This window comes from Mus caroli, unplaced genomic scaffold (genome assembly GCF_978045245.1).
Source record: "Mus caroli unplaced genomic scaffold, Mus_caroli_1 scaffold_5, whole genome shotgun sequence".
Lineage (NCBI taxonomy): Eukaryota > Metazoa > Chordata > Mammalia > Rodentia > Muridae > Mus > Mus caroli.
Window position 1 is genome coordinate 43,412,548 of NW_028227260.1, and position 20,403 is coordinate 43,432,950.

Genomic DNA, 20,403 nt, shown 5'->3' on the forward strand with positions numbered 1-20,403 from the left:
AAAAGCATTTCTAAGAGGAAAACTCATAGCTCTGAGTGCCTCCAAAAAGAAACTAGAGAGAGCACACATTAGCAGCTTGACAACACACCTAAAAGCTCTAGAACAAAAGGAAGCAAATTCACCCAAGAGGAGTAGATGACAGGAAATAATCAAACTCAGGGGTGAAATCAACCAAGTGGAAACAAGAAGAAGAATTCAAAGAATCAACCAATCAAGGAGCTGGTTCTTTGAGAAAATAAACAAGATAGATAAACACTTAGCCATACTCACTAGAGGGCATAGGGAAAGTACTCTAATTAACAAAATCAGAAATGAAAAGGGAGACATAACAACAGACCCTGAAGAAATCCAAAACACCATTAGATCATTCTACAAAAGGCTATACTCAACAAAACTGGAGATCCTGGATGAAATGGACAAGTTTCTAGACAGATACCAGGTACCAAAGTTAAATCAAGATCAGGTTAATGATCTAAACAGTCCCATATCCCCTAAAGAAATAGAAGCAGTCATTAATAGTCTCCCAACCAAGAAAAGCCCAGGACCAGATGGGTTTAGTGTAGAGTTCTATCAAACCTTCAAAGAAGAACTAATCCCAGTTCTTCACAAACTATTCCACAAAATAGAATCAGAAGGTACTCTACCCAACTCATTCTATGAAGCCACAATTACTCTGATACCTAAACCACATAAAGACCCAACAAAAATAGAGAACTTCAGACCAATTTCCCTTATGAATATTGATGCAAAAATCCTCAATAAAGTTCTTGCTAACTGAATTCAAGAACACATCAAAACAATCATCCATCCTAACCAAGTAGGTTTCATCCCAGGGATGCAAGGATGGTTCAATATACGAAAATCCATCAATGTAATCCATTATATAAACAAACTCAAAGACAAAAACCACATGATCATCTCATTAGATGCTGAAAAAGCATTTGACAAAATCCAACACCCATTCATGATAAAAGTCTTGGAAAGATCAGAAATTCAAGGCCCATACCTAACCATGATAAAAGCAATATACAGCAAACCAGTAGCCAACATCAAAGTAAATGGTGAGAAGCTGGAAGCAATCCCACTAAAATCAGGGACTAGACAAGGCTGCCCACTCTCTCCTTAACTATTCAACATTGTTCTTGAAGTCCTAGCCAGAGCAATTAGACAAAAAAAAGGAGATCAAGGGGATACAAATCGGAAAAGAAGAAGTCAAAATATCGCTTTTTGCAGATGATATGATAGTATACATAAGGGACCCTAAAAATTCCACCAGAGAACTCCTAAGCCTGATAAATAGCTTCGGTGAAGTAGCTGGATATAAAATTAACTCAAGCAAGTCAATGGCCTTTCTGTACACAAAGGATAAACAAGCAGAGAAGGAAATTAGTGAAACAACACCCTTCTCAATATTCACAAACAATATAAAATACCTTGGCGTGACTCTAACTAAGGAAGTGAAAGATCTGTATGACAAGAACTTCAAGTCCCTGAAGAAAGAAATTAAAGAAGATCTCAGAAGATGGAAAAACCTCCCATGCTCATGGATTGGCAGGATCAACATTGTAAAAATGGCTATCTTACCAAAATCAATCTACAGATTCAATGCAATCCCCATCAAAATTCCAACTCAATTCTTCAATGAATTAGAAAAGGCAATCTGCAAATTCGTCTGGAACAACAAAAAACCTAGGATAGCAAAAACTCTTCTCAAGGACAAAAGAACCTCTGGTGGAATCACCATGCCTGACCTAAAGCTGTACTACAGAGCAATTGTGATAAAAACTGCATGGTACTGGTATAACCACAGACAAGTAGACGAATGGAACAGAATTGAAGACCCTGAGATCAACCCACATACCTATGGTCACTTATTCTTTGACAAGGGAGCAAAAACCATCCAGTGGAAAAAAGACAGCATTTTCAACATATGGTGCTGGCACAACTGGTGGTTATCATGTAGAAGAATGCGAATTGATCCATTCCTATCTCCTTGTACCAAGGTCAAATCTAAGTGGATTAAGGAACTCCACATAAAACCAGAGACACTGAAAATTATAGAGGAGAAAGTAGGGAAAAGCCTCGAAGATATGGGTACAGGGGAAAAATTCCTGAATAGAACAGCAAAGGCTTGCGCTGTAAGATTGAGAATCGATAAATGGGACCTCATAAAGTTGCAAAGCTTCTGCAAGGCAAAAGACACCACCAATAAGACAAAAAGACCACCAACAGATTGGGAAAGGATCTTTACCTATCCTAAATCAGATAGGGGACTAATATCCAATATATATAAGGAAATCAAGAAGGTGGACTCCAGAAAATCAAATAACCCCATGAAAAAATGGGGCTCAGAACTGAACAAAGAATTCTCACCTAAGGAATACCGAATGGCAGAGAAGCACCTGAAAAAAATGTTCAACATCCTTAATCATCAGGGAAATGCAACTCAAAACAACCCTGAGATTCCACCTCACACCAGTCAGAATGGCTAAGATCAAAAATTCAGGTGACAGCAGATGCTGGCGAGGATGTGGAGAAAGAGGAACACTCCTTCATTGTTGGTGGGATTGCAAGCTGGTACAACCACGCTGGAAATCAGTTTGGCGGTTCCTCAGAAAATTGGACATAATACTACCAGAGGATCCAGCAATACCTCTCCTGGGCATATATCCAGAAGATGTCCCAACCGGTAAGAAGGACACATGTTCCACTATGTTCATAGCAGCCTTATTTATAATAGCCAGAAGCTGGAAAGAACCCAGATGCCCCTCAACAGAGGAATGGATACAGAAAATGTGGTACATTTACACAATGGAGTACTACTCAGCTATTAAAAGGAATGAATTTATGAAATTCCTAGGCAAATGGATGGATCTGGAGTGCATCATCCTGAGTGAGGTAACATATTCACAAAGGAACTCACACAATATGTACTCACTGATAAGTGGATATTAGCCCAAAAACTTAGGATACCCAAGATATAAGATACAATTTGTTAAACGCATGAAACTCAAGAAGAACGAAGACCAAAGTGTGGACACTGTGCCCCTTCTTGGAATTGGGAACAAAACACCCATGGAAAGAGTTACAGAGATAAAGTTTGGAGCTGTGAAGAAAGGATGGACCATCTAAAGACTGCCAAATCCAGGGATCCATCCCATAATCACCTTCCAAAAGCTGACACCATTGCATACACTAGCAAGATTTTGCTGAAAGGACCCAGATATAGCTGTCTCTTGTGAGACAATGCTGGGGCCTAGCAAACACAGAAGTGGATGCTCACAGTCAGCTATTGGATGGATCACAGGGCCCCCAATGGAGGAGCTAGAGAAAGTACCCAAGGAGCTAAAGGGAACTGCAACCCCATAGGTGGATCATTATTATGAACTAACCAGTACCCCAGAGCTCTTGACTCTAGCTGCATTTGTATCAAAAGATGGCCTAGTCGGCCATCACTGGAAAGAGAGGCCCATTGGACTTGCCAACTTTATATGCCCCAGTACAGGGTAATGCCAGGGCCAAGGGGTGGGGGTGGGTGGGTGAGGGACTGGGGGGGAGTGTATTGGGGACTTTTTGGATAGCATTGGAAATGTAATTGAGGAAAATACCTAATAATAAAAAATAAAATAAAAAAATAAATAAAATAGCACCCAAGAAAGGGTCAATTAAAGACAGAATTTATAATCTATATTCGTAATTCTCCATTCAATAAAATATCAATTACCAATTTATTAAAAGTCAATGGATTGTATATATGCAATCTGTTAATGGTGAAAGCCTGAAATACATACATTTAAAAGTCACTCTCCTGACAGGACTTAAGACACTGCATGTCTGGTATGAACCTGAAAACTAGCAAGCACATCAGCTGCTCCAGCTGTGTATTCCGCCCGCACTCCTGTCCCTTCAACCTGGAAAGACTCATCCAGGTTCCGGGGCTTTTCTGGTCATTTTGTTTGTTTGTTTTTGTAAATACATTTAGTAATATCCCAACACAAAATAATGATAATGATCCTTGGAAAACAAGGAAATCCCAGCAAAGTCTAACCGACAGCTTTGCTCCCAAAGCGTGGCAGCAGACTAGAAAACAGAGAAAGCAATCAAAGGCCCTCATCCACACAGTCTGAGTGCTCCTCAGAGTCCACGACTGTCTGAGGATTTGCTGATGCAATCCTGAAGAAAGTAGCAACCAACAGAGTTTGAAGACAAATATCAGAGAATAAGTCTTTGATTGATATTTTTTCTATTTATTTCTGCCAAGGCAACTGAAAACACGAAAGCTTTCTCATCAGAGAGGTTAGCATAGATGTCGATTTCCTTTTCCTGTTTTTCTCTCTCTTCCTCGTGTTTTTTTGGCGGATGAACTTTTAGGTCTTCCTCTCCCTCGTCTGATATGATCTGAATGGCTGTTACTTCGAGATCTCTTTTTGTTTTCTAAACCTTTATTTACCATAGAATTTATCTTCTCTCACCTAACTCTCTCTCTGTTCGCCTCCTCTTGGCCTCATGCTTGTTTTCTGTAGACGGCAGCGAATTCTCTGAATGTTTTGCATGTAGTAGTTTTCTGCTAATAAATATGTAACCACAGGGACATGATTTACACGCAACAGGAATCTGTTGGTCACACTCAGGGCACGATTTGGTGGCCATCTTCACTTTCTTGGCTTGCAAACATGCTCCCCTCCTGAGCAGCGGTGGAAGCAGCACCTTGCCTCTGCTGCTCCACACAGCGTCCTCACTCCCAGAATTTCTAATTTTTAATTACTTTACTAGTTCATTATCTGAAGTTTGTATAAGAAAGTCTTTTAAAACTTTTCCTATTATAAATTTAATGTTTAAGATGCTAGCAATCTAAATTACCAGGCTATCTCATTTCTTTTCAAGACTTTATAATTCTTTTGTGACTATTTAGTCACTGTATAATGGTAGCAGAGAAGATATCACCTATATTTTCTTATACATTTCAAATTATTATAGATACACATATACTTTTGTTTGATGTGTAGTGATAGTTGATAAAGGGATAATTTTCTTATTCGATTTGGCTCTAAAGGATAACTTTAAAGGATTTAGCAAGAAGTATAAACTTATTATGGTTGACAATAAAGAGTGATAATAAATGAGGGTCTCTCAAATATACAAGTCAATTATAGAACAGGTGGAATGGAAGAAGGAAGAAATAAATTTAGAGATGAAGTGATTAAAGTTATTGATGATTGTTGGGTTGTGGGTCCTGTGTCCACTCCACCACAGGACACAACCACTCAGTGATTTGGGATGCTGGAAGTTGACCATTTACCCCACACTGTTGCAGGGCAGGCGTTGGGCTATAGGGAAGCTCCAGGTTGGGGATGGGAAAGTGTAGTCTGAGTTGCAGGACCATTGGAGCTGGTTCAGATGACCCTGGGACTGTGAGGAGGCCACAGCCTTCTGGTTCTCAGGCCCTTGGACACCAAGTTGCCTATGGGAACCACAGAAGTGCTGAGAATAGAGTGGGGGCCTGTGGGCTGGATATAACCCTGGCCAGGGGAAAAAAGGGGATAGCTCTGACTAGTCCCTCAGGGAGAGTCCTTGGCTTGATGGCAGTGACAACAGTAAGCTTGGGCTTGGGTTTGGTGGAAACTGGCTGGGAACACAGATAGCACTTCTATGGGAGATTAAACAATGGCTCTATAGGCGAATGACTTCTCTATGGCACCCTAGGGCAGATCCTGAAGAAAAGAGGCAGTCCATGGTTTTAAGGCATTTATTATCTTGGTGGAAAGTGGATGAGTAAAATCATACCCCTCTTCTCTGGGTGGTCCTGAGATTAAATACCTTTGGCAGAAAGGAATGTCTGGGAATGAATGCTTATTGGCTTAGCCCTCCAGGCCTCTAGGTATCTCATTAAAATGGAGATCTCTCTTGAGCCTACATGACTACAGGCCATATCCTCTAGTCCTCTACCTGTGGAGGAGCTAAGGGTGCTGCTCTTACATGACTGGTGGGGAGCTGTAGCTTGTGACAGGTTCCTGGTGCCTGGGAACAGGCAAAGTGCCTACCATCCCTTCAGAATTTCCAGGGTTTCAAGCCTTAACTCAACCGGGGACCAAGATATCTTTCTCAGTCCCAGGGAAGATAAGTAAATTCATTATGATATTGTGAAGAAAGAGTAAGACTTTAATATAAAAACATCCATATTTGTGTTTTGCTTTCTCTGTGTGTGTGTTTATATATTTGAATTGAAACATTTCTCAATATACATAATTTCTGTAGTACCAGTTACAGTGTAGCAAGATTTATGAAGACTTATCCACAGATGAATACTGTGAGGGTAATGATTGTTGTATGTGAAGTGATTTGTTCATGAGGGAATCCTACAAAATGGAAGCTATTACTGCATTGATTTGAGAGATAGGACGAAATATTCAAGTGACAGCATAATTACCATGAGTGGTAGGTATTATGTCCTTGTTATCCTTAAAAAGCAACCATCAGAATGGGGAGTTACAGACCTTGGGATAAAGAAATACATTATATAAATTGAATATAATTATATTAATTCACTGATATTTCTTAACAAGAAATGGGTAGTTATTTCAAAAACATGCTATAGTATTCTACCAGATCTTTACAGGTTTAGGATCTCTCTCTCTCTCTCTCTCTCTCTCTCTCTCTGTGTGTGTGTGTGTGTGTGTGTGTGTGTGTGTGTGTCTGTTACAAGTGAAAGGATATAAATTTTGGAATCTAGGTAGATGTATTTGAAGTTAGCACATATGAGCCTAATACTTATTAAATTTCTGTCATCCTCGAAAACTCCATCTTGAAATTTAGAAAATAGGACCTGTCAAAATAAATAAAAGAACATAATAATGCAGACATATAAATGTCTGATACATTACCAATTGCAAAGCTTGTGCTCTCTATACTATTATATTCCTATATTATTAGAGTTCTACATAGTCACATTAGGTGCCTAGAAGCAGTGTTTTAGATACAGTCAGTATTTTTTTTTAATTTTTATTAGATATTTCTTCATTTACATTTCAAATGTTATCCTGAGAGTCTCCTATACCCTCTCCCCGCCCTGCTCCCCTACCCACCCACTCCCACTTCTTGGCCCTGGTGTTCCCCTGTACTGGGGCATATATAGTTTGCAATACCAAGGGGCCTTTCTTCCCAATGATTGACATCTAGGCCATCTTCTGCTACATATGCAGTTAGAGTCACAAGCTCTGTGGATAGTAGTTAGTAGATAGAGTCAGTCTTAATGTGTCTAAACAGTTACAATGGTCATCATCTAGAGATTTTCCTAAAAGTAACAGATCAATTTAAATATGTAACATGATGATATCCTTCAGATACCTCCATTTTGCCAAAAAACTTCATGAATTCATAATTTTTAATAGCTGAGTAGTACTCCATAGTGTAAATGTACCACACGTTCTGTATCCATTCTTCTGTTGAGGGACATCTGGGTTCCTTCCAGATTCTGGCTATTAGAAATAAGGCTGCTATGAACATAGTAGAGCATGTGTCCTTATTACATTTTGGAACATCTTCAGGGTATATACCCAGGAGTGTTATTGCTGGGTCCTCAGGTAGTACTATTCCAATTTTCTGAGGAACCACCAAACTGATTTCCAGAGTGGTTGTACAAGCTTGCAATCCCATCAGCAATGGAGGGGTGTTCCCTCTTTCTCCACATCCTTGCCAGCATCTGCTGACACCTGAATTTTTGATCTTAGCCATTCTGACTGGTGTGAAGTGGAATCTCAGGGTTGTTTTGATTTTCATGTCCCTGATGACAAAGTATGTTGAACATTTTTTTTATGTGCTTCTCAGCCATTCAGTATTCCTCAGATGAGAATTCTTTGTTTCGTTTTGTACCCGATTTTTGATAGGGTTATTTGGTACTCTGGAATCTAACTTCTTGAGTTCTTTGTATATATTGGATATCAGTCCTTTATTGGATTTAGGATTAGTAAAGATCTTTTCCCAATCTGTTGGATGCCTTTTGGTCTTATTGACAGTTCCTTTGCCTTACAGGAGCTTTGTAATTTTTATGAGGTCCAATTTGTCAATTCTTGATATTACAGCACAAGCCATTGGTGTTCTGTTCAGTAAGTTTTCCCCCTGTGCCCATATGTTCGAGGCTGTTTTCCACATTCTCCTCTCTACATTTCAGTGCATCTGGTTTTATGTGGAGGTCCTTGATGCACTTGGACTTGATCTTTGTACAAGGAGATAAGAATCGATCAATTTGCATTCTTCTACATGGTGGTCACCAGTTGAACCTACATGTTATGCACTCACTGGTAAGTAGATATTAGCCCAGAAGCTCAGAATACCTAAGGTACAATGCACAAATCACTTGAAACTCAATAAAGAAGACCAAGGTATGGTACTTTGATCCTTATTAGAAAGGGGAACAAAATATCCATGGAAGGAGTTACAGAGATAAAGTGTGGAGTAGAGACTATAGAAATGGCTATCCAGAGCATGGTCCACCTGGGGATTCTATCCCATATATAATCACCAAACCCATACACTATTATTGATGCCAACAGTGTTTGCAGACAGGAGCCTGATATAGCTGTCTCCTTAGGGGTTCTGCCAGTTCCTAACAAATTCAGAAGTGTAGGCACACAGCCATTGGACTAAGGAAAGGGTCCCCAATGAATGAGCTACAGAAAGTATCCAAGGAGGTGAAAGAGTTTGCAGTCCCATAGGAGAAAAAACAACATGAACTAACCAGTACCTAAAGAGTTCCCAAGAACTAAACCATCAACCAAAGAATACCCATAGTGGGACTGATGGCTCCATCTGCATATGTAACAGAGAATGGCTTAACCAGTCATCAATGGGAGCAGAGACCTTTCGTCCTGTGAAGGTTCTATGCGCCAGTATAGGGGAATGCCAGGACCAGGAAATGGGAATGGGCAGTTTGGTGAGCAGGAGGATATGGGAGGGGACAGGGGGGTTTCGGGCAGTAAATCAGGAAAGAGGATATTTGCAATGTAAATAAAGAAAATAATAAAAAAGAAAAATAAAGAAATATGTAACAAAAACTTCAAGATTACTAATAAATAGATAATATTTGATATCTTTTTTAAATATGGGAAATCTTTCATATTTTTTGTTTTCCTGTTTATCATGTACAGGAATAAAATAAATGACAGATTTTTTTTTTTATAAAAAGACTTTGATTTTTAGATATTTAATGGAGAAGTTAACTAAAAACTAAGTATGACTTGACAGCTAAAATAAAAGAAGATAAAAAAAGTTTAGTGGAGTTAGGGTGATGCCTTAAGGGAAGTTGAGAAGATGAACTTTGAATTTTCTTTCTTTCTTTCTTTCTTTCTTTCTTTCTTTCTTTCTTTCTTTCTTTCTTTCTTTCTTTCTTTCTTTCTTTCTTTCTTTCTTCCTTCCTTCCTTCCTTCCTTCCTTCCTTCCTTCCTTCCTTCCTTCTTCTTCTTTCTTTCTTTCTTTCTTTCTTTCTTTCTTTCTTTCTTTCTTTCTTTCATTCTTCTCTCTCTCTCTCTTTCTTTTCTTTTTGCAAGCAAAGAAGGTTTTTTATTTTTTTTTATTTTTTTTAGTAACTCTCTGGATATAGAGTATTAAATTGTGTTACCGAAGGTCTTACCTATCTAGATCCTTTACATACTTGTTCTCATTAGAGGTTCAAAGCATGAGGCAAAATATTTCAAATTTAATCCCTGAAAGTTGATGAAGAGTCTGTACAGGTGAGAGTGTGAACTATAGAAGCTAATAGCTTCTGGGACAGGCAGAAGCCACAGAGCTTCTGAGGCAAACCACCATTTTGGGCTCCAGATATCCAGCACCTTCCCTGAGAGAGGAGAGGTATCCACACGACCCAGGAGGGCTTTGCCACAGCACCTGGGGGAGCCATCTTGGCTCCCAGATCCCACCAAGACTAGTCTGCTCAGGTGAGAGTGTGGACTACTGAAGCTAACATCTTCTGGGACAGACAGAAGCCACAGAGCTTCTGAGTCAGACCACATTTCTGGCTCCAGACATCTGGGCACCTTACCTGCCAGAGAAGGGATGTCTGCCCTGCCCAGGAGGGTTTTTCCTGAGCACCGGAGGGAGCCATCTTGGTTCCTGGATCCTGCCTAGACTAGCACAGGTTAGAGTGTGGACTAAAGAAGATACACAGATTCTGGGACAAAGCCCTGTTTCTGACCTTCATCTTCTGCCAGGAGGCAGGTCTGAACACTAGATATCTATGCACATTCTCTGCAAGAGGAGGGCTTGGGTGCAGAAAGTGCTCTAACCACTGAAACCCAGGAAAGAGCTAGTCTCCCAGGTCTGCTGATAGAGGCTAACAGAATCACAAGAGGAACAAACTCTAACCAGAGACAACTATAACAAGTAACTCCAGAGATTACCAGATGGCAAAAGGCAAATATAGGAATCTTACTAAAAGAAACCAAGACCACACACCATCATCAGAACCCAACACTCCCACCTCAGCCAGTCCTGGGCACCCCAACACACCCAAAAATCTAAACCCAGATTTAAAAGCATATCTCATGATGATGGTAGAAGACATCAAGAAGGAATTTAATAACTCACTTAAAGAAATACAGGAGAACACTGCTAAAGAGATACAAGTCCTTAAAGAAAAACAGGAAAATACAACCAAACAGGTAGAAGTACTTAAAGAAAAACAGGAAAACACATCCAAACAGGTGATGGAAATGAACAAAACAATACTAGACCTAAAAAGGGAAGTAGACACAATAAAGAAAACCCAAAGTGAAGCAACTCCAAATGTAAATGAGGAAAATACCTAATAAAAAGTATTTTAAAAAAAATTGTTCAAAATCCCACATTTTCTGTTAATGGCATTTAACCTGAAATACTATGACCCTAAACAAATAGGATGGATAAAATATTAAAATAAACTTATCTTTTCTTAAGAAAGAAAAAAAATAGGAAATAAATCTGTAACTATAGATGCAAGCATCAGAAACAGAATACAAGAGATGGAAGAGAGAATCTCAGGTGCAGAAGATTCCATAGAGAACATCAGCACAACAATCAAAGAAAATGCAAAGTGCAAAAAAAAAAAATCCTAACTCAAAACATCCAGAAAAACCAGGACACAGTGAGAAGACCAAACCTACAGATAATAGGAGTAGATGAGAATGAAGATTTTCAACTTAAAGGGCCAGCAAATATCTTCAACAAAATTACAGAAGAAAACTTCCCAAACCTAAAGAAAGTGATAACCGTGAGCATACAAGAAGCCTACAGAACTCCAAATAGATTGGACAGAAAAGAAATTCCTACTGGCACATAATAATCAGAACAACAAATGCACTAAATAAAGATAGAATATTAAAAGCAGTAAGGGAAAAAGGTCGAGTAACATATAAAGGCAGGCCTATTTGAATTACACCAGATTGTTCACCAGGGACTATGAAAGCCAGAAGATCCTGGACAAATGTTATACAGATACTAAGAGAACACAAATGCCAGCACAGGCTGCCATACCCAGCAAAATTTTCAAATACCATAGATGGAGAAACCAAAGTATTCCAGGACAAAACCAAACTTAAAACCAAATTCAAATCCTGTAAGTTTTTGCCTTACAGAAGCTTTGCAATTTTAAGAGGCCCCATTTGTCTATTCTCGATCTTACAGCACAAGGCATTGCTGTTCTATTCAGGAATTTTTCTCCTGTGCCAATATCTTTGAGGCTTTACCCCACTTTCTCCTCTATAAGTTTCACTGTCTCTGGTTTTATGTGTAGTGCCATGATCCACTTGGATTTGACAAGGAATACAAGGATATAGGAATGGATCAATTCACATTCTTCTACATGATACAGTCAGTTCTGCCAGCACCATTTGTTGAAAATGCTGTCTCTTTTCCACTGGATGGTTTTAGCTTCCTTGTCAAAGATCAAGTGACCATAGGTGTGTGGGTTCATTTCTGGGTCTTCAATTGAATTCCATTAGTCTCTTGTCTGTTGCTATACCAGTACCATGCAGTTATTATCACAATGGCTCTGTAGTAAAACTTTAGGTCAGGCTTGGTAATTCCACCAGAGGTTCTTTTATCATTGAGGAGAGTTTTTGCTATACTAGTTTTTTTTTTTTGTTATTCCAGATGAATTTGCAGATTGCCCTTTCTAATTTGTTGAAGAATTGAGTTGGAATTTTGATGGGGATTGCATTGAATCTGTAGATTGCTTTTGGCAAGATAGCCATTTATACTATATTTATCCTGCCAATCCATGAGCATGGGAGATCTTTCCATCTTCTGAGATCTTTAATTTCTTTCTTCAGATACTTGAAGTTCTTATCATACAGTTCTTTCACTTCCTTAGAGTCATGCCAAAGTATTTTATATTATTTGTGACTATTGTGAAAGGTGTTGTTTCCCTAGTTTCTCTCTCAGCCTGTTTATTCTTTGTGTACAGAAAGAAGATAGACTTGTTTGAGTTAAATTTATATCCAGCTACTGCACTGAAGCTGTTTATCAGGTTTAGAAGTTCTCTGGTGGAATTTTTGGGTCATATATATATATGACCCAATATATATATATTATCATATAATCTGCAAAAAGTGATATTTTGACTTATTCCGTTCCAATTTGTATCCCCTTGATCTCCTTTTGTTGTCTAATTGCTCTGGCTAGAACTTCAAATACTATGTTGAATAGGTATAGAGAAAGTGGGCAGGCAGCCTCCTCTAGCCCCTGATTTTAGTGGGATTTCTTCCAGCTTCTCACCATTTACTTTGATGTTGGCTACTGGTTTACTGTAGATTGCTTTTATCATGTTTAGGTATGGGCCTTGAATTCCTGATCTTTCCAAGACTTTTATCATGAATGGGTGTTGGATTTTGTTAAATGCTTTCTCCTAGTCTAAGGAGATGATCATGCTGTTTTTGTCTTTGAGTTTGTTTATATAATGGATTACTTTGATGAATTTCCGAATATTAAACCATCCCTGCATACCTGGAATAAAACCTACTTGGTCAGGATAGATGATTGTTTTAATGTGTTCTTGGATTCAGTTAGCAAGAACTTCATTGAGTATTTTGCATCGATATTCATAAGTGAAATTGGTCTGAAGTTCACTATCTTTGTTAGATCTTTCTGTGGTTTAGGTATCAGAGTAATTGTGGCTTCATGGAATAAGTTGGGTAGAGTATCTTCTAATTCTATTTTGTGGAATAGTTTGTGAAGAATTGGAATTAGATCTTTGAAGGTCTGGTAGAACTCTGCACTAAACCCATTTGGTCCTGTGCTTCTTTTGGTTGGGAGACAATTAATGACTGCTACTATTTCTTTAGGGGATATGGAATTGTTTAGATTGTTAACTTGATCCTGATTTAACTTTGGTACCTGGTATCTGTCTAGAAATTTGTCCATTTCGGCCAGGTTTTCCAGTTTTGTTGAGTATAGCCTTTTGTAGAAGGATCTGATGGTGTTTTGGATTTCTTCAGGATCTGTTATTATGTCTCCCTTTTCATTTCTGATTTTGTTAATTAGGATGCTGTCCCTGTGCCCTCCATTGTGTCTGGCTAAGTGTTTATCTATCATGTTGATTTTCTCAAAGAACCAGCTCCTTGATTGGTTGATTCTTTGAATAGTTCTTGTTTCCACTTCGTTGATTTCGCTCCTGTGTTTGATTATTTCCTACCATCTACTCCTCTTCGGTGAATTTGCTTCCTTTTCTTCTAGAGCTTTTAGGTGTGTTGTCATGCTGCTAGTGTGTGCTCTCTCTAGTTTCTTTTTGGAGGCACTCAGAGGTATGAGTTTTCCTCTTAGAAATGCTTTCATTGTGTCCCATAAGTTTGGGTATGTTGTGGTTTCATTTTCATTAAACTCTAAAAAGTCTTTAATTTCTTTATTCCTTCCTTGACCAATGTATCATTGAGAAGAGTGTTGTTTAGTTTCCACATGAATGTTGGCTTTCCATTATTTATGTTGTCATTGAAGTTCAGCCTTAGTCCATGGTTGTCTGAAAGAATGCATGGGACAATTTCAATATTTTTGTATCTCTTGAGGCCTGTTTTGTGACCAATTATATGGTCAATTTTGGAGAAGGTACCATGAGGTGCTGAGAAGGTATATCCTTTTGTTTTAGGATAAAATGTTCTGTAGATATCTGTCAGATCCATTTGTTTAATAACTTCTGTTAGTTTCATTATGTCCCAGTTTAGTTTCTGTTTCCATGATTTGTTCATTGATGAAAGTGGTTTGTTGAAATTTCCTACTATTATTGTGTGAGGTACAACGTGTGCTTTAAGCTGTACTATAGTTTCTTTAATAAATGTGACTACCTTTGCATTTGGAGCATAGATTTTCTGAATTGCGAGTTCCTCTTGGAAGATTTTAACTTTGATTAGAATGAAGTGTCCTTCCTTGTTTTTTTTTTTTTTTTTTTTTTTTTTGATAACTTTGGGTTGGATGTCGATTTTTTTAGATATTAGAATGGCTACTCCAGCTTGCTTCTTCAGACCATTTGCTTGGGAAATTATTGTCTAGCCTTTCATTCTGATTTAGTGTCTGTCTTTTTCCCTGAGATGGGTTTCCTGTAAGCAGGAAAATGTTGGGTCCTGTTTGTGGAGCCAGTCTGTTAGTCTATGTCTTCTTATTGGGGAATTGAGTACATTGATATTAAGAGATATTAAGGAAAAGTAATTGTTGCTTCCTATTATCTTTGTGTTAGAGTTTGGCATTCTATTATTGTGGCATTCTTCTTTTAGGTTTGTTGAAGGATTACTTTCTTCCTTTTTCTATGGCATGGTTTCTGTCCTTGTATTTTTTTTTTCTGTTATTATACTTGGAAAGGCTGGATTCATGAAAAGATAATGTGTGAATTTGTTTTTGTGGTAGAATACTTTGGTTTCTCCATTTATGGTAATTGAAAGTTTGGCTTGGTATAGTAGCCTGGGCTGGCATTTGTGTTTTCTTAGTGTCTGTATAACATCTGTCTAGGATCTTCTGTGTTTCATAGTCTCTGGTGAAAATCTGGTGTAATTCTGATAGGCCTGCCTTTATATGTTACTTGACCTTTTTCCCTTACTGCTTTTAATATTTTATCTTTATTTAGTACATTTCTTGTTCTGATTATTATGTGCAGGTAGGAATTTCTTTTCTGGTCCAGACTATTTGGAGTTCTGTAGGCTTCTTGTGTGTTCATGGGTATCACTTTCTTTAGGTTTGGGAAGTTTTCTTCTATAATTTTGTTGAAGATATTTGCTGTCCCTTTAAGTTGAAAATCTTCATTCTCATCTACTCCTATTATCTGTAGGCCTGGTCTTCTCATTGTGTCCTGGATTTCCTGGATGTTTTGGGTTAGGATCTTTTTGCAGTTTGCATTTTCTTTGATTGTTGTGCTGATGCCCTCAATGGAATCTTCTGCACCTGAGATTCTCTCTTTCATCTCTTGTATTCTGTTGCTGATGCTCCCAGCTATGGTTCCAGATTTCTTTCCTAGGGTTTCTATCTCCAGGGTTGCCTCACTTTGGGTTATTTTTTATTGTGTCTACTTCCCTTTTTAGGTCTAGTATTGTTTTGTTCATTTCCATCACCTGTTTGGATGTGTTTTCCTGTTTTTCTTTAGGGACTTCTACCTGTTTTGTTGTGCTTTTTTGTTTTTCTTTAAGGACTTGTAACTCTTTAGCAGTGTTCTCCTATATGTCTTTAAGTGAGTTATTAAATTCCTTCTTGATGGCCTCTACCATCATCAAGAGATATGCTTATAAATCCGCGTCTAGCTTTTCGGGTGTGTTGGGGTGCCCAGGAGTGTGCGAGGTGGGAATGCTGCGTTCTGATGATGGTGAGTGGTCTTGGTTTCTGTTAGTAAGATTTTTACGTTTGCCTTTAGCCATCTGGTAATCTCTGGAGTTAGTTGATATAGTTTTCTCTGGTTCGAGATTGTTCCTCTCATGATTTTGTTAGCCTCTATCAGCAGACGTGGGAATCTAGCTCTCCCCTGAGTTTCAGTGGTCAGAGCACTCTCTGTAGGAAAGCTCTTCTCTTACAGGGAAAGTGCACAGATATCTGGCATTTGTACCTGCCTCCTGGCAGAAGATGAAGGCCTGAAACCAGACCTGTCCCAGAAGCTGTGTCCCTTAGGCCTGTCACAGAAGCTGTTAGCTTCTGTAGTCCACACTCTCACCTGCACAGACTAGTCTTGGCTGGATATGGGAACCAAGATGGCTCCTCAGGGTGCTCTGGCAAACCCTCCCGGGCAGAGCGGACACCTCTCCTCTGGCAGGGAAGGATCCAGGATGTCTGGAGCCGGAAATGGGGTCTGTATCAGAAGATCACCTCTAGGGACCTTGGGGGTGTCCATGGACTCTGAGCCCAGGTGACCTGGTGCTGGAGCTGACCGGAAGAGACTTGTGACCCTGGTCAGGCTGGGTTTTCTGCTTCCCTAATGCCAACTCAGGTCCCGCACAATTGGATTGGAACAGAAGTTGTGTTCCACACACTGGTTTTCCTAAGATTGCATGGAGAGTCCTCTAGGGGACCTTGGAGATGTCCTCCAACTCTGTGCCCAAGGTGGCCCTCTGCTGGCGCTGACCAGAAGGGACTTGTCTGGAAAGGATCTTTACCTATCCTAAATCAGAAAGGGGACGAATATCCAATATATATAAAGAACTCAGGAAGGTGGACTCCAGAAAATCAAATAACCCCATGAAAAAATGGGGCTCAGAGCTAAACAAAGAATTCTCACCTGAGGAATACCAAATGGCTGAGAAGCACCTGAAATAATGTTCAGCATCCTTAATCATCAGGGAAATGCAAATCAAAACAGCCCCGAGATTCCACCTCACACCAGTCAGAATGGCTAAGATCAAAATTTCAGGTGACAGGAGATGCTAGCAAGGATGTGGAGAAAGAGGAACACTCCTCCATTGTTGGTGGGATTGCAAGCTTGTACAACCACTATGGAAATCAGTCTGGCGGTTCCTCAGAAACATGGACATAGGACTACCAGAGGATCCCGCAATACCTTTCCTGGGCATATATCCAGAAGTTGTTCCAACCGGTAAGAAGGACACATGCTCCATTATATTCATTGCAGCCTTATTTATAATAGCCAGAAGCTGGAAAGAACCCAGATACCCCTCAACAGAGGAATGAATACAGAAAATGTGGTACATTTACACAATGGAGTACTACTCAGCTATTAAAAACAATGAATTTATGAAATTTTTAGGCAAATGGACCAACCTGGAGGGCATCATCTCAATCACAAAAGAACTCACATGATATGTACTCACTGATAAGTGGATATTAACCCAGAAACTTAGAATACCCAAGATATAAGATACAATTTGCAAAACACATGAAACTCAAGAAGAACGAACACCAAAGTGTGGACACTTTGCCCCTTCTTAGAATTGGGAACAAAACACCCATGGAAGGAGTTACAGAGATAAAGTTTGGAGCTGAGAGAAAAGGATGGACCATCTAGAAACTGCCATATCTGGGTATCCACCCCATAATCAGCCTCCAAACGCTGATACCATTGCATCCACTTGCAAGATTTTGTTGAAAGGACCCTAATATAGCTGTCTCTTTTGAGGCCATGCTGGGGTCTATCAAACACAGAAGTAGATACTCATAGTCAGCTATTGGATGGATCACAGGGCCCCCAATGGACGAGGTAGAATAAATACCCAAGGAGATAAGGGGGTCTGCAACCCACAAGTGGAACAAAAATATGTACTAACCACTACACCTCGGAGCTTGTGTCTCTAGCTGCATATGTATCAGAAGATGGCCTAGTAGGCCATCATTGGAAAGAAAGGTGCATTGGTCTTACAAACTTTATATGCCTCAGTACAGGGGAACGCCAGTGCCAAGAAGAGGGAGTGCATGGGTAGGGGAATGGGGGGGTATGGGGGGCTTTTGGGATAGCATTGGAAATGTAAATGAAGAAAATACCAAATTAAAATAATAAAAAAAGAAAATTACCGTGATAAAATCCATTATTTTTTGTGAAAAAAATAAAAAAAAAGAAGAAAGTTGATGAAAACAACCAAGTCATAAGCAAGGTATAATAATTCATAGATAGTAACAACTTCCCCTTCTTGCTTTGTGTGTGCATGTTTATGTCTGTGTGTATTTGTACATGATATATCTCATTTGTGAAAAATTATTTTAAAAATTTTAAGGGACAATACATAGCAAAATAGAAGTGAATTATTTTCATCATTTAGTATATTTCTAATCTTGGGTTTTAGAAAGCGGAATTCAAACTGACTTAATACTTAAATAAAAATGTACAGCATTAAACACCATTTTAGAATAGTAAAAAAGCTGTAATTAATGAGTTTATTTTTTCTAGGTTTATGGATATAGAGGAGAAAACCAGTTAACCTCAAAGTAAAAATAAGACTGAAAATAACGAATATCAAATCAGGAATCAAAGTAAGAAAGTAAAAGAATAAAGAATATCTTCGTTAAGAATATAGGGAATGCCAGGGCAGGTAGGATGCCGTGGGTATGTGGGTGGGAGAAGACCCTCATAGCAGCAGGGGAGAGGGGGAATGGAATAAGAAGTTCCTGGGGTGGGGACTAGGAAAGGGGAGAGCATTTGAAATGTAAATAAAGAAAATATCCAATAAGTGAATGAAAGTGGGGAGAGGGGACTTGTCCTGTCAACCTCTAGTAGAAAGACAGGACATCAAGTGGAGGGATGAGGCTGCCATCCCACAGTCAAAAACTCTGACCCAGAATCATTCCTGTGTGAAAGAACTGCAGGCTCAAAAATGGAAAAGAGACAAAGGAAAGGACATCCAGTGACAAGACTAAATTGGGATCCATTTCAAGGGCTGCCCCAAGGCTTGACACTATTACTGATGCTATGGTGTGCTTACAAACAGGGGCCTATCATGACTGCTCCACCCAAAGGCCCAACAAGAAGCTGAATGAATCAGATGCAGGTATTTAAACCCAACCAATGAACACAAGGTGCTGACCACTGTGGTAGAATTAGGGAAAAGCTGGAAGAATCTGAGTAGTAGTAGGACCCTATAAGAAGGCCAGCAGTCTCAACTAACCTGGACCCTTGAGATTCCTCTGACACTGAGCCACCAACCAGGCAGCATACACCAGCTGATATGACACCCCCAACACATATTCAGCAGAGGGCTGCTGGGTTTGGACTCAATACAGGGAAGATGCACCTGACCCTCAAGAGATTTGAGGCCTCAGGGAGTAGGTAGGGCTGATGGGTGGTGATTACATCCTCTTGGAGACAGGGTTTGGGGTGTAGAGGTGGTATGGGATTTGGAACAGTCAGATGGTGGACCAGAATTGGGAAAAAGACTGCAATGTAAAAAATATTAAAGAATAAACTACTACAACAAAAACAAACCAAAAAAAAAGTAAAACAAGAAAACAAACAAACAAAAAACCAATGTGACACAGAAAATTGTATCAAAAGGGAGAACCATCACAAATTCAATAGTTTAAGAAAAAAACATTTCAAATATCCCAAAAGGTCAGTAACATGACCCAGGTGGTAAACCAAGGCATCATGACGTTGATTCCCTAGATCCCACATGATCGAAGGAGAGAAATGATTATCACAACCTGTCCACTGGACTCCATACATGTCATGAAACACATGCACCAACACACACACAAACACACACACACACATGTAACGAAACAATAAATCCATAAAAAATAAAAGAAGTAAAAGAAAACATTCCAGAAATTTAGTAATTAATAATAAACTTCAGTCAATTAATAATAAAAAGGAATATTTCATTAAATGACAGGAATATGTGCAAAATATTGCAGCTGGAATTCTATTTAGCAATAAAACACTATTTTTTCCTTTATGAGCTAGAATGAATATGACTGTACTTCTCAGTTCTCTTTTATGGTGTACTGGGAGTTTTAACTAGGGTAATTGGACAACAAAAATAAAATCCATTCCATATTATGAGTGAAGATCAGAATCTGTATTTTGTTGTTGTTTTTTTGTTGTTGTTTGTTTTTCGAGACAGGGTTTCTCTGTGTATCCCTGGCCTTCCTGGAACTCACTTTGTAGACCAGGCTGGCCTCAAACTCAGAAATCCGCCTGCCTCTGCCTCCCGAGTGCTGGGATTAAAGGCGTGTGCTACCATGCCTGGCCAGAATCTGTATTTAAAGATGACAAAAATGTATATGTAAAAACTGTAAAATCTATACATAACAGATACTGTAACTAATGAATTAATTAAGTAATAATATATAACATATAATAAGTATACCAATATCAGTTTTGAACAATTACCACATGAAGAATTGAGGAATATGTCATACCCTTTTCTCTCCAATAGCCATTTAACTTGATAAAATTATTCCTGAAAGTGCTTAATGACGAGTCACTCCCTCAAGAAATTGTACCAAGTATTAACATATAAATGA

At 39.0% G+C, this 20,403-nt stretch overlaps 1 pseudogene; it reads right to left on the bottom strand.

Moving 5' to 3' along the window:
* Positions 1-4,212: 4,212 nt before the first annotated feature.
* On the bottom strand, positions 4,213-6,044 carry LOC110286373 (UPF0547 protein C16orf87 homolog pseudogene; annotated as a pseudogene).
* Between the last annotated feature and the right edge of the window lie 14,359 nt (positions 6,045-20,403).